A 13,842-nucleotide genomic window follows, 5' to 3' on the forward strand; every position below is an offset into this window, starting at 1 on the left:
GTTGAACATTGTGACCCCATGTTCGTGATGATGAGATCTAGTATGTTTTCACCTCTTGTGGGCATGGTGACTAGCCCAAAGGTTCCTGGAGTTCATAAACTCTAATGCCATGGAACAACTAGAGTGTTGGGGCTTGAGTAGTGATCCCAGTCTATATTCGGGTAGTTGAAATCACCTAGTATGAGGGTGTTTGGGGTTACGTTTATCCCCTCCAGAGTTTTCAGGAATGCTGTGTGAGGTTCCTGAGTTTGAGAGGGTGGCCTGTAACATGCTACAAATTGCAGAGCAGTCTTGCCTATGGTTAATTGCACCTGGATGGTCTCCGATGCATCGTGCGTTGCCACCAACCTGGAGGTGAGGGTGTCTTTGATGAATATGGACACCCCTCCTCCTTTCTTGGTGTTGTCCGGATTTTGGGGCCAGAACGCATTATGAGGTAAAACCTGATAGTGCCGGGGTGCTCTCAGGAGCCTTGAACCAGGTTTCAGTCACAGCACAGACATCAATGTTCTCCATACTGAGAACGGCTTCGAGTGCGTGCATCTTGAGGTTGAGACTTCTGGCACTGAGTAGCATTACCCTTAGTATTTTTTCCTTTGTTTTGTTCTAGGGTGGTAGGTTTAGAATTTGAGCCTGGCCTAAAAAAGGCACTATGGGGGTGGCAAGAGCCTTTGCCAATATCCGGAAGCCCAGGGGTGACAGGTGCAAGCCATCCCTTGCAACGTGGCTTGTCCAGCATGTCATCCCAGGCAGACAGACATTGGATCCCCTTTGAATGACACCAGTGATTAAGCCAATTATTAAAGCTGATCATCTTGTCTCTGTACTGTGGCATCATTCTTGGTGAAGGTAGGATACTGCTCAAGGTCAGGGTCATACCTGCCTGGGCTACATAATCAGAGAGCTCCTCTATGTCCCTTTTCATGTAGTCCAGGGAGGTGCGTCTCGGGTCGTTCACACCAGCATGGACAATGACTGAGTCATACTTGTACTTGCTGTCGAGTGACCTGAGTGCTTGCGTTATGTGGCGGATTCTAGCGCCCAACAGGCAGCTCACTGTGACCTTCTCCTTGCTCAATCTGGTGAGTGGGACGTCAGTGTGTCTGACTATGGAGTCACCTATGACAAGAGTGTCTGGCATTGTGTTTGGCCTTAAGGGCTGTGACTGTTTGGCACACTGACTCTGTGTTCTATGTGTTGCGTGTGTCTTGGTCTGTGGTGGTGGTTGTTTGGGTGTCTGCTTTGGTGGCCTCTGCTGTTTTGGTAGGTTTTTTGTCAGAGCCTCCGAGTATGTGTTTATGTGTATGATATGAGGTTGTGCTAGTGCTATGTGAGACTGGGTTTGTGGTGTGTGTGGTTACCTTCTCCTCCTGTCTGGTCTTGCCAGTCCTATGATGAGAGAGCTCAGCCTCCAGTTTGGCTATATATTTGCATCTCTCACATGTGTTTGTGTTTTGTGGGAGAAGGAGAGGGTTGTCTGTGTACATGAGGCAATTGTAACATTGCCTCAATATTCCCAGATTCATCAGCTGAGCAGGAGAGGACACTAGCGACTGACCCCGCGACATGCTAGAAGGAAAAGTTAAAGACTTTGTGTAGATGGGTTTGAAAAGACTTCGAGGGTTGTGGATGATCGAAAAGGGGTATTAGGCTGGTAGGGTGCTATGTATAATAAAAAGTGCTATATCAGAGTAAAGAGTACTTTGGGTGCAAGTGCTAGGCTATCCGGATGGAGGATAGTCACTTATGAGTCAAGTAGATTAAAACTTTTTAGGTATAGAATAGGGTGGTTAGATTATCAGTACAGCTTAGGAAGAGCTGTTCTGAGGGAAAATTTGATGAGTGGACTTTAGGTAGCCCGAATAGTTTAACCTTGATTAACCGCCGCTGCTCTTGTGTGCTCCTGTGGCACCTCTGCGCTAAAGCGTGCTTTATAGCAGGGGGCTGGAAGAAGCAGGAAATGACCCAATATGGCCAATGAATTACCAGTTACTGTCTCTAACCACTCCTCTGAGGACAAACAGGCAGCTCAGTACTCCCCACCTCTCACTGGTGAGTAAAGAAACTTCCCTCTGGCCACACAAGAAAATGGAGGAACACAGGAACCAAATACAAAGCCCAGGGATCAGCAAATCTGATCTCTGGAACAACTAGCTAGAAAAGTTAGGAAAGCAGAAGTATTTTTTTGTTTTTTTTTTACACACACACAGACAGAAAATACAGTAAATGCTTTGTTTTTCGACTAAATGCTATCAAAGGCTAGTACACTTGAGTGTATTAGCCTGTAAGTTAACTTATAAGCAAAACTTAAGCTAAGAAGTGCAGTCAACAAATTAAGCTCAGAAACACAGAGAAAACAGATAAAAATACAATAATATAAGCAAAAAGAGTGGTCGAAATGCTCAAAAGTCGAAAAAAGCAAAATAAATGCTTAAAAAATACTTAGAATCAGGAAAGTCGCTTTTTCTGCTCTCTGCTGCCTTAGGAACTCTGCAGGGGACCACGAGGAGCTATGCCAAGTTCTCTAATGCCAGAAAAGCCCGCCAAAGCGTGCTTTATAGCAGGGGGCTGGAAGAAGCAGGAAATGACCCAATATGGCCAATGAATTACCAATTACTGTCTCTAACCACTCCTCTGAGGACAAACAGGCAGCTCAGTACTCCCCACTCTCACTGGTGAGTAAAGAAACTTCCCTTTGGCCACACAAGAAAATGGAGGAACACAGGAACCAAATACAAAGCCCAGGGATCAGCAAATCTGATCTCTGGAACAACTAGCTAGAAAAGTTAGGAAAGCAGAAGTATTTTTGTTTTTTGTTTTTTTTTTTTACACACACAGACAGAAAATACAGTAAATGCTTTGTTTTGACTAAATGCTATCAAAGGCTAGTACACTTGAGTGTATTAGCCTGTAAGTTAACTTATAAGAAAAACGTAAGCTAAGAAGTACAGTCAACAAATTAAGCTCAGAAACACAGAGAAAACAGATAAAAATACAATAATATAAGCAAAAACAGTGGTCGAAATGCTCAAAAGGTCGAAAAAAGCAAAATAAATGCTTAAAAAATACTTAGAATCAGGAAAGTCGCTTTTTCTGCTCTCTGCTGCCTTAGGAACTCTGCAGGGGACCACGAGGAGCTATGCCAAGTTCTCTAATAAGAGGATAATCAGGTACATTCTGCAAATCTAAAGAAACCTACCTGATTATACTTATATTTTGTCTGTCCCTGCTCTCTCGAATGTAAAAAGTTTCCTGGTTTCTTTTTTTTTTTTAATTTATATATATATATTAATATACACACACACACACACACACACACACACACACACACACACACACACACACACACACATATATATAAAACAAAAAAAAATAAACGGAGATCTTCCTTTCTTCGTTGCTACCTCTGCACAGCACTGGAATACTGCATTAAGTGTGGGAACACAAGTACCACACGCATGTGCAGTACATCAGAAAAAGCCCCAGGATACTGGAAAAACACGGAAGGGCACCACTGAGGCATTATACAAAGACATAATTTACAAAACGTATTTTTCTTAAATAATATCATTGTATAATAGCAATAACCCACAACTGGGTGAGGGTAATGCTGGATTTACCCACAGTTGGCTTTGTTTGGTCACTGCGGCTTTGCCCTCGTGACGAAACCACATCAACCGTGAGTAAATCCAGCATTACCCACACCCAGCCGTGGGTTACTGCTTAATTAATCAATACAAAAATAGCAGTACCAAAGATATTTGAAGAGAAATACAGGCAAAGGAATCCTGACATGGAAAACTTTACAATGCAAAAAATAAGAAGACACAGAGGAAAAGTAGAAAAGAAGATTAGTAATGGAGATGTTAAAGAAATATGAACTGAGGTTATGGAGTACCTGCAAAGTGAAGGATTCTGTGTAGAAAATCTAATTCAGAAAGTACCACAGCAGGATACAGAAGCAGACATCCAAATTAAGGAGAAACCAGTGGAATGGAAAGCAAATGGGCAGTTGCCATATGAAGATATTTTGGAGCCTTCTACAGGAAACCAGTATAAACATTCACTTGATGCTGGACAGCAAGGGAAGGAAGAGGAAACTGTGGCAACTCTGACACAGTCAATGTTGAGAAGGGATAAGCCAGTGAGTTCCCATATGACAGCGCAACAGATAACACAGGATGAAACTGAAGAGAATGTGCCACAGGAAGATGCTACAGAATGCCCACAGGAAACAGAGAACAAAAAATGTGCCCTCAGTTTAGAAGAACATGCGCTAAGAAAAGAGTTGCTCAATTTAATAGATACACATAGATATATTAAGATCAATGAAAGAAATAGACTGCATAAAGTCAATAAAACCCATAAAGTCGTAAGTTTGATAAAACAAATGAACACAGCAATTAGGACTGTCCATACAGATCCATGCGATATAACAGAAGTAAACAAGACATAATACTGTGCAGCTAAATTAAAAACAAATAAAATTCTACCACAAGAACACAGGGCAAACCCACTTGCTCTGGCTAGGAAGTGATCTACCAGCCTCTGGAAAGTTGCTGGGGCATTTTTCATCCCAAAGGGCATCTTTGTGAACTCATACAAGCCAAGAGTCGTCACAAAAGCTGACCTCTCTCTAACACTGGGAGTCTAGGGCACCTGCCAGTAACCCTTGGTAAGATCAATGGTTGTGAGATACTTAGCCCCACCCAGCGGCTCTAGAGCCTCATCTGTCCTAGGCATAGGGAAAGCATCTGACTGTGTTGATTATTTAATTTCCTGTAGTCCACACAGAACCTGATGCTGCAATCCTTCTTTGATACCAGCACCACTGGGGAGGCCCAGTGACTGTTAGACTCTTGAATCACCCCTAGTTCCAACATCTCCTGTACCTCCTCCCTCAAAGTCTGTTTGACTCTTTCAGGCACCCTATAAGGGACCTGCCTAATAGGCCTTTGGGCTCCTGTATCCACCTGGTGATGCACCAGGTGGGTGCACCCTGGTTTCCCAGTGAACATGTCCCCAAACTCCTCTGACATTGCCCGGATTTCTCAAACCTGGGTAGGAGATAGCTGCTGGGACATTGCTACTCCTTCCACTCAGGTGTCAGTCAGAGCCTCACTGAGGAGATCAGTCACCAGATCTCCCTCAGACTCCTCCTGTAATCCACTGCAAATGCTCAGCACAAGGGCCTCCCTATCAAGGTAAAGTTTCATCATATTAAGATGGTACAATTTGTGCCCCTACCTAGCAGTTCCACCATGTAGTTAACATCACTTACCTTTCTTAACACCTTGTAGGGTTCCTCCCAAGCTGCTTGCAGTTTGTTGTATCTGACAGGAATGAGAAGCATTACTTGCTGCCCATGACTCTGGCGAAAAGTCAGCATCTCCCTCTCATGCTACCTCTGCCTCTCCTTTTCCTCAGCTTCCAGGGGTAGCAGTTTCTTTTTCTCCTCAACCTGCAGACATCTCGGTCTCAGCTGCTTCTATTTCCAAATGCCTGGCCTCTTAACTCAAGTCTCTTTAGCTCCAGATGGATTTCAAGTCCTCTGCAAAAAGGCTGAGCTGTTAATTCTCTGTGGGTGGTACATCTCCACTGCCAGTCTGATCATCCTCCTGGTTGCTGTTTTCTGATGCAGCTGTGACCAAAGCTACAATCATATTTGCCTTAGTCAGGTTTCCATGCACCAGTCTCCAAGCCTGGCACATCTCAGCCAGCTGGCTCCTTGTCAGCTTTCTGTACTCTTCTGCTGACATGCTGCCTGCTCTCCCTGACTAACTAAGCTAACAAAATAAATAAAACAAGTGTCATCTGAACTTTGAGTATTCACTGTGTGGCTGATTTAAAGTACAAAATACCTTCAGTGATCAATGTACACAAGCTACAGGAATTCACTCTACCCACACCACTACAAGTCAATTAGTATTTGCCAACCAATTAATATGTGGTGTGGATAATCCCATCACTGCCAAACAATTAATATTTGACACCCGTGCACTGGCCCAGCAATCAAGGAGCCTCAATCCTCACCGCTAACACCAGTGAGGGGCGTCCATATAGAGAATGGATAATAAATAAATACACAGTAAAGTACAATTTCCCTTAAACACACACATAGATCACAGTCAGTCTGGGGCTGGTTTCTCCCTTTCTCTCCAGGTCCCTAATATGACTCCCCACTGGCACAGCTATAGGGTCCAGATCTCAGCCTAGTGGGCAAGCTAAAACTTCCAGCACCCTCTCTGTCCCTGCCCAAGTAGCTGACACACACACAGATTTTGAGATAAGAGTTATATACAACCACATAGATACTCCTGAGGAATGCTGGCACAGGTTCTCCAGCTGTGCCCCTTTTCTGCCCAGTCTAAAAGGTAGTACTAGCTGCCACCACCCACTAATATTTATCAGCTACTTAAAGGCCCTTAAAAGGGTACGCAATTATTACTGTGCAATATTATCATCCAAATGGTAAATGTGACCCAACAGTCAAGACTTATTTGGAGTGACTTGGTACAGCATCACTATATACATGCAATGTACTCTTCGAGCTTAAATTATATCTACACAAAACAGCCACAGTTGAAAGGTTTAAAATATTTAATAAATAATAAAAACACAAGACAATATTTTTTTACTACACAGTGCTAGTCAAGAGTTCAGAAAACACAGAGAAATACTTAAAATAATACTGCAGAAAAGTTCTGACATTACAGAAAAACACTTAGTCCAATCTTCCTAATTACTAGCTATATCTAAGAGAAAACACAGTTCTAAATAACTTGCATCTAGAGCAAAGACAGTGCTGGTGATAGTGGATGTCCTCAAGACAAAATAAAATGCTCTGAGCTCTCTGATTCTCTCTTTAAATTGATAATACAGAGCTGCTTTGCATGACATCATTCTTCACACTTCTCTGGTCTTCCCAGGCTAACAGAAACTACATTTACATTCTTTACACCTGGTCAGAAACCAGAGCAATAAAGGACATTTATACATGCAAATTCTAGCCATTAACTCTGGCCTTAAAACAATAGGCAGGATGCCTCCCTCTAGACATATCGGCTCCGAATTTTAACATCAAAGACAGTCATGAAATACGTGACTTAGCTTTCTTACAGCAGAGTGCAATGTTGTTACATTTTTGCAGTTCAATATCCAATGCAGTCTTTTCACATTTAAGAGAACAAGCCTGTGGCTTACATTAATATTTACAAATGACAAAATTTATATATGGCTAGGCTGGCAGCCTTTACCTATCTTCACAAACGGCAAGTCACAAAAGGCAAGAAGTGCCACTGCTGGAAGAGTATAGAAGAGGGAACAGATCAACAAAAATACTCAGAAAGATAGACATAATAAAATCAGTGTGCAGTATTGTAATAGATCAGTATCTATCTTGCACTATTGCACATAATAATTTATTTTTTTATTTTATTTTTATTTTACATTTGTTTATTTTACATTTGTTGACCGGGCTAGTCTAGCTGGATACATGTCCATTTTCAGTAGAGGCCCGGGGAGAAAAGCTCCATGTGCAAAACAATATAGATAAAAAACAACAACAACATATAAAATGACAAAGTAGAAAAGGAGAGAAATATAATAATAATAAAAATAAAAGTTACACATTTTTAAATAAGGTCATGAAAAAGTCTAGAGAATAATATGATAAAAAAACATTTTAAGTAAGGTTTTGAAAAAAAAAGTCATCACAGAATATATACAATGTATAGTGTGGAAGGCAGTTACCAATGTTGATAATAAGGAAGTGTATGTGAAGACTTGTGAAGACTAAAGTCCCAGGATTCAGAAAAAAGAAAATATAAATAAAAGGTTAGAAAGTGAATGGAAGTTGATGCAGAAGGTTAATGCTAGAGGATAAAGCAATTAGTCAGGGGTAATACAGGAACATAACCAGTGTTTTTTGAGATGAAGCTTGAGCTTCTTTTTGAAAAGTGTATGAGAGGAGAGTTGTAAGTTCAGTAGGTAGTAGATTCCATAGTTTACCAACGGTGTTACAGAAGAGGGAGTCACCTGCTAGGTTATGAGCTCTACAGGTGGTAAACAATAGTTTATTAGCTGAGCGTAAGTTTTTAGGATTATGGTAGGGGGTAAAGTAGTCTTGAGAGTACAGGAGTATTTGAGGGTTGATACAGGCTTTTATGGGCAATAGTAAGCTGAGAAAGATAATGTTGATGAAATTCTAACCAATCAAGTTGTAAAAGGTTTAGACAGGTTTAGACAGTAATCTCAGCACAGGCAGAAAAACTTAAAAGATACACAGATGAATATAAAGGAAAAGTACAAAATAAGCAATTTACTTATGAACCCCAAAACTTCTAAGTCAAAAGGAATTGTAAGACAACCTAAAAAAGAAAAAATAGATGTATTTTGGAGAAATATCTGTAAAGATCCTGTGGAACATAATAAAGATGCTAAATGTACAGAAGTAAAAGAAAGAAGAAGTTCAAAGGTACAGGATATGAAATGGGATGAAGCAACAGCCAGAGAGATTGAGATAAAGTTAAGAAAAGCCTCCAATTAGAAAACTCCAGGCCCTGATGCAGCACCTAACTTCTGACTAAAAGTATTAACATCTTTATACAAAGATTTAGCCATGACTAGACTCCCTCTCCACATCAAGCAGAATACCTCATTATCCCTTTTTAAGCGCAACCTGGATAACTAGATGGGAAACGGAAGAAACACCCCTGGGATTCCACCTGTGTCCCTGCTGGACAGGAGCTTTGGGTGCTGACTTGTCTAAACATGGGCTAAACTCTTGGCTAGCCTTACAAGGGCCTCAGGGCCAATAGCCTATTAACTTCCTATGATCCTATCAGTAAGAACTATTGATATGTGCACCCCGAACAGACACCAACCTGGTTAACAGAAAAAACAGTGCTCCTACTTAAAAGTGAACCTGCAAGTTATCCTAAAAATTATAGGCCAATAACTTGCCTTCCAACGACGTATAAACTATAGACTAGAATTGATGCCAACAGAGTTTATAGTCATTTAAAAAAAATGTAATCATAGCAAAAGAACAAAAGGGTAAGAAAAGAAAGTCATATGAAACAAAGGATCATCTGTTGCTAAATAAAGTCATAATAACAGAACAGTAAAGTGGAGAAAATCTAAGTATGGCATGGAATGACTACAAAAAAGCATTTAATAGTATCTCACATTCATGGATAAGAGTGTTTAAAAATGTATAAGATACACTACACTGATCAACTACATTACAGTGACCACAAAACAGTGGCAGACCACTTTGCAATTAAGCCACGATAAAGGGCAAACTATTATTCCAGGGATAAAAATTCAAAGGGGGTTATTCCATGGTGATTCCCTGTCACCGCCTCTATTTTGTCTTGCCCTTAACCCATTAAGCTGTCTAACATAATAGGCCATGACTATAATTTGGCTCCTAGAAAAAAACAAAGTGTAAAGACTTCTTTCATCTTCTCTTTGTCGATGATTTAAAACTGTATAGCTCATCAGATGAACTGAAAGCACAACTGCAAGTAATCAACACTTTTTCTGATGATATAATAATGTCATTTGGTCTTGATAAATGTGCAAAAGCAACCTTTACAGCAAGAAAACTGCAGCACCAAGAAAACATCTGTTTGGAAAAAGAATGTGATATAAAAAAACTTGAGCAAGATGGAGTGTATAAATATTGGGAAATGATGAAGGATCAACAATAAAACATGAAATGCGAATAAAACTTAGTAAGGAATACTTTAGAAGACTTAGATTAATCCTGAAAACTAGGAACAAAATTCAAGCTATAAACCAATTTGCTCTTCCTGTCGTAACTTACAGTTTTGGAGTGACTGACTGGCCCCAAAACGTGCTGGATAGAGTAGACAGGAAAACAAGGATGCTTCATGCTCACCAAATGATTTATAAAAATCAGTGCATACCAAGATTATATATACACCGTTCTGAAGGAGGTACGGGCCTCCTTGAAATTGAATGCATGCAATCGTGGGACTGCTGACCTCACAAGATCCAAACAAATTGAAAGTTTTGAAACATGAGAATAAATCTAAGATGACTTCCTTGCTTAGACTAGCAGAAGCATGTCGCCGTCAAGCAGGAATGGAAAACAAACTAGAAGCAGATAAAAAGTAGGCAACAACTGAATGTGCCAAAAAAGAAAGAATATAATGTGAAGGATCAAATGAGAAGGCAAGAAATGTAGAAAATGCATAAATATAGTTGCAAGTACAGAAAACTTCTAGAGGAACCTCATGTTGATCAGGATCAAATGCAGGAATGGTTATGGAAAGGTGAATTCAAACCAAAAGATGAAAGGTTAATACTGGCAGCCCAAGACAGTGGGCCACATACATGGTGGTTTACAAAGTCCACTGAATATGTGGGAGAAACAGACAAATGTAAGTTTTGTAAAACAGAACTGGAAACAGTCGCACACCTTATTGCTGGGTGTAACATACTAATGGCAGAAGGATTGTACACTGAAAGGCATAATATGGTAAGACTATTGCACCGGGGATTGTGTAAACATTATAATATTAAAGTAGCTGAAAAACACTGGAAACATGACCACAAATCATAACAGAAAATGGTGAAGTCTACATCACATGGGATCATCCATTAACAACAGTTCAAAAGATAGATGCAAGAAAAACAAACAGTGGTCCATGAAAAGAAGACAAAAGTAGCATTGATCATTGAAATCACTACACCTAATGGCTACAGTGTTTTGCGTACAGAGAGACGCACAGTCTTAAAATATCAACACTCTCCTCCCCAATACTCACCTCCTATTTCATTTGCCTCTTTTTGCCAAATCTTCCCTTACTTTTACAGCAAAGCTCATCTACCGGACTTATTTTATAATAACTTTTAGTGTTTACAGTAACTTAGTGTGTGTGTTTTTTATACATCTCTTCCATAATCTGTACTGAAAATTTATTATTGGCTTGTTATTTACTTTTGACTAGTTGAATCTGTACTATGAATGCATTATTTGCTTGATTTGTATTGTGAAATTCTACTGTACAATTTGTACTGTGGAGCTTTTCTCCCTGGGCCACCACTGAAAAAGGGCACATGCTCAGTTGGATTATCCCGGTCAACAAATGTCAAATAAATAAATAAATTTGCAGACAGAAATGAGAGCAACATGGAAGAATGATACCCAAACAGTTCCAATAGTAGCAGGAGCAATAGGGCTTATAAAAAAGAATTTACAATCGTATTTAGATACATTACCAGAAGCCGCGGTGGTGCAGCGGTAGAGTTGCCACCTCACAGCAAGAGGTTCTCTTGTTCGATTCTCGGCTGGAGTGCCTTCTGTGTGGAGTCTCCATGTCCTCCCCATGGAAGAGTGGCGTTCGAAAGACATGCGTGAATGGGCATGCCTTCATTGAAGGTTGGGCATCGAGCTGGCACCTTGGCACCATAAAAATCAACTGCCAATCATTAGCGGACCGGAGTTCCACTGTGGCGACCCCCAACCGTGAAAAGCCGAAAGAAAAACAAAACAATTTAGATATGTTACCAGTACATGTAATTATGTATGAATTGCAGAAGGAATCATTACTCGGCACATTGGCTGACATTAAAGATTGAAACAATATTAATTTCATGAACTTTAATCGTACTTTGACTTAGGAATGGGTTGCAATCCCGTCATGGTATTAGCGACCCAAAAGACTTGGAGAAATTAAAAAAAAACAAAAGTTAGGGAAAACAAAAGTGAGTAAGATAAAATAACTTTGCAAGTACACAGATTACTGAAATCTATTTAAACAGTGCAAACATTAACTCACAATTCCATAAGATGAACACCTATCAATTTCACCCCAAACAGACTAAGGTGCAGATTCAATAAAGCCTACACTGTCCGCTAAAACCACGTGCGATGACAGCACACTGTTTGGCATTCAGTAAGTGGCTCTACACTGCGTGTAGAGCCGTGCAAACACTGTAAACGTCATGGCATGCTAACTACAGCATAAGCAGCTAAATTGTAAGCTAATCAACCAATCCAAAATGGGGGAGCTATTCATCAGGCTATAAAATAATCATGTAGCCTTAGTACAAGTTTTGCTTGCGAATTCCAAAACCTACTGGAATACAGCCACAAAAACTAGTTTACACAGAAAGAATGTCAGGGACTGCTGTTGCTCTTATTCATGCGTATGTGCAGCAGGCCCAAGTCTATGCTGCTACTATCAGACCATGGCCAAGAAGGAGAAGGTTGTTTAGACTTTGTTTAACTTTTCACAATCTGCATGAGGTAGAAACTGTAGAGCGCTACAGGGCAGATAGAGACACTACAGGAATTCTGCAACCTCTGTCGTCCTCAAATGAGAACCAAAGCAAACCGAGGGAGACCAGTACCAGTGGAGACTATGGTATGTGTAAGCAGTTGGAATATTAGCTACAGAAACCAACAGAGGACATCCTGAGGTGGCAGATGCATCAGGATCTTGCATCAAATCCTGAATGCTAAGCTACAATATATATCAGTGATTACATATATTTCCCCATACACATGAGGAAAGAGACGCAACTATCCAGGAGTTCTACCCTGTAGCACACTACCCTGAAGTCTTGGGTGCCACAGATTGTACACGCATCAAAATTAAAGCAACACCCTGGAAACAGGAAAGGGTGTACATAAATAGAAAGGAGTTCCACTCCATTAAATGCCAGGTCATGTGTAATGCTAAGGGAATCATCCTGAATGTGTGTGCTAGCAACCCAGGCAATTAGCACGACTGACATATATGGGACAACTCTCAACTGTATCAGATGTCTCCTAGGGGGGATATCTACAGGGTCATTTACTGGGGGGGATGCAGGTTATGCACTTCAACCGTGGCTGATGACACCTATCAGAAATGCACATACATCAATTGAAGAATGCTAGAATGAGACACACACACACAAAGAAGAAATATCATAGAGTGTGTGAGTTTGGGCTGCTGAAGTCATGGTTCCAGTGCCTACCTACACCTGTGGGAGCCCTGAGGTACAATCCTCGTACATGTGCTGAAATTTTCACCATCTGTGGCATGCTTCACAATATTATCCTGAGAAAACAGCTTCAGGAGGAGCACCAGGGGGAAGGGCCACACATCCCACCACCAGTGGCAAGATCACCACAACCGCATGCAGGTCAGCAATCAGAGGCGAAACCAGCAGCCACTGTGGGTGTAAGGTAGACCTAGGTGTGCACAATATGCCCTCGCACCGGCCAAGAGGCAACGGACAGCATACATGCTCTCCATCTAAGGGGTTAACATCTTCATCCTATGCACATACATACAGTAACATTAATGCCAGGCAATGCTCACAACCTTTATTAGCATGTAATGGCTGTTTACTGCTAGCATCAGACAGAGTCAGCCCTAAATTAAAACTCTTGCAGCTGCCGGACTTCCATGGTAAGTGTTGAACCTGGAATAGAAAAATGTCTAAGAACACAAATGAATGGCATATCCTTGCATACTGTTACTTGCTAATTTAATTAAGTATAAGGCAGGAGATTTTTTAAAGCAATGACATCAATATGTGACATCACTGACTTATGTTAATACATGTGTCCACTATCAAATAATAGGACTCATGCAAAGATTCACATGTTCATACCTCTCAAACGTACAGATTTTCACAGAAAAGTCCGAGTTTGGCCTCATAGTTTTGTACTGTCAAATCATTAAAGATTGAAGTTAGAAAATAATGACACATTTCAGTTTAACACTTTACAACCCTCGGAAAAAATCATATGGTAATGCAAAACCTGTGAAGTCTATTAACCTTCTAAGTTTGTAAGACCAAAATATTTCAAAA

The sequence above is a fragment of the Protopterus annectens genome, chromosome 17.part0, assembly GCF_019279795.1.
Source record: "Protopterus annectens isolate FY-2018-M chromosome 17.part0, PAN1.0, whole genome shotgun sequence".
NCBI classification, from domain to species: domain Eukaryota; kingdom Metazoa; phylum Chordata; order Ceratodontiformes; family Protopteridae; genus Protopterus; species Protopterus annectens.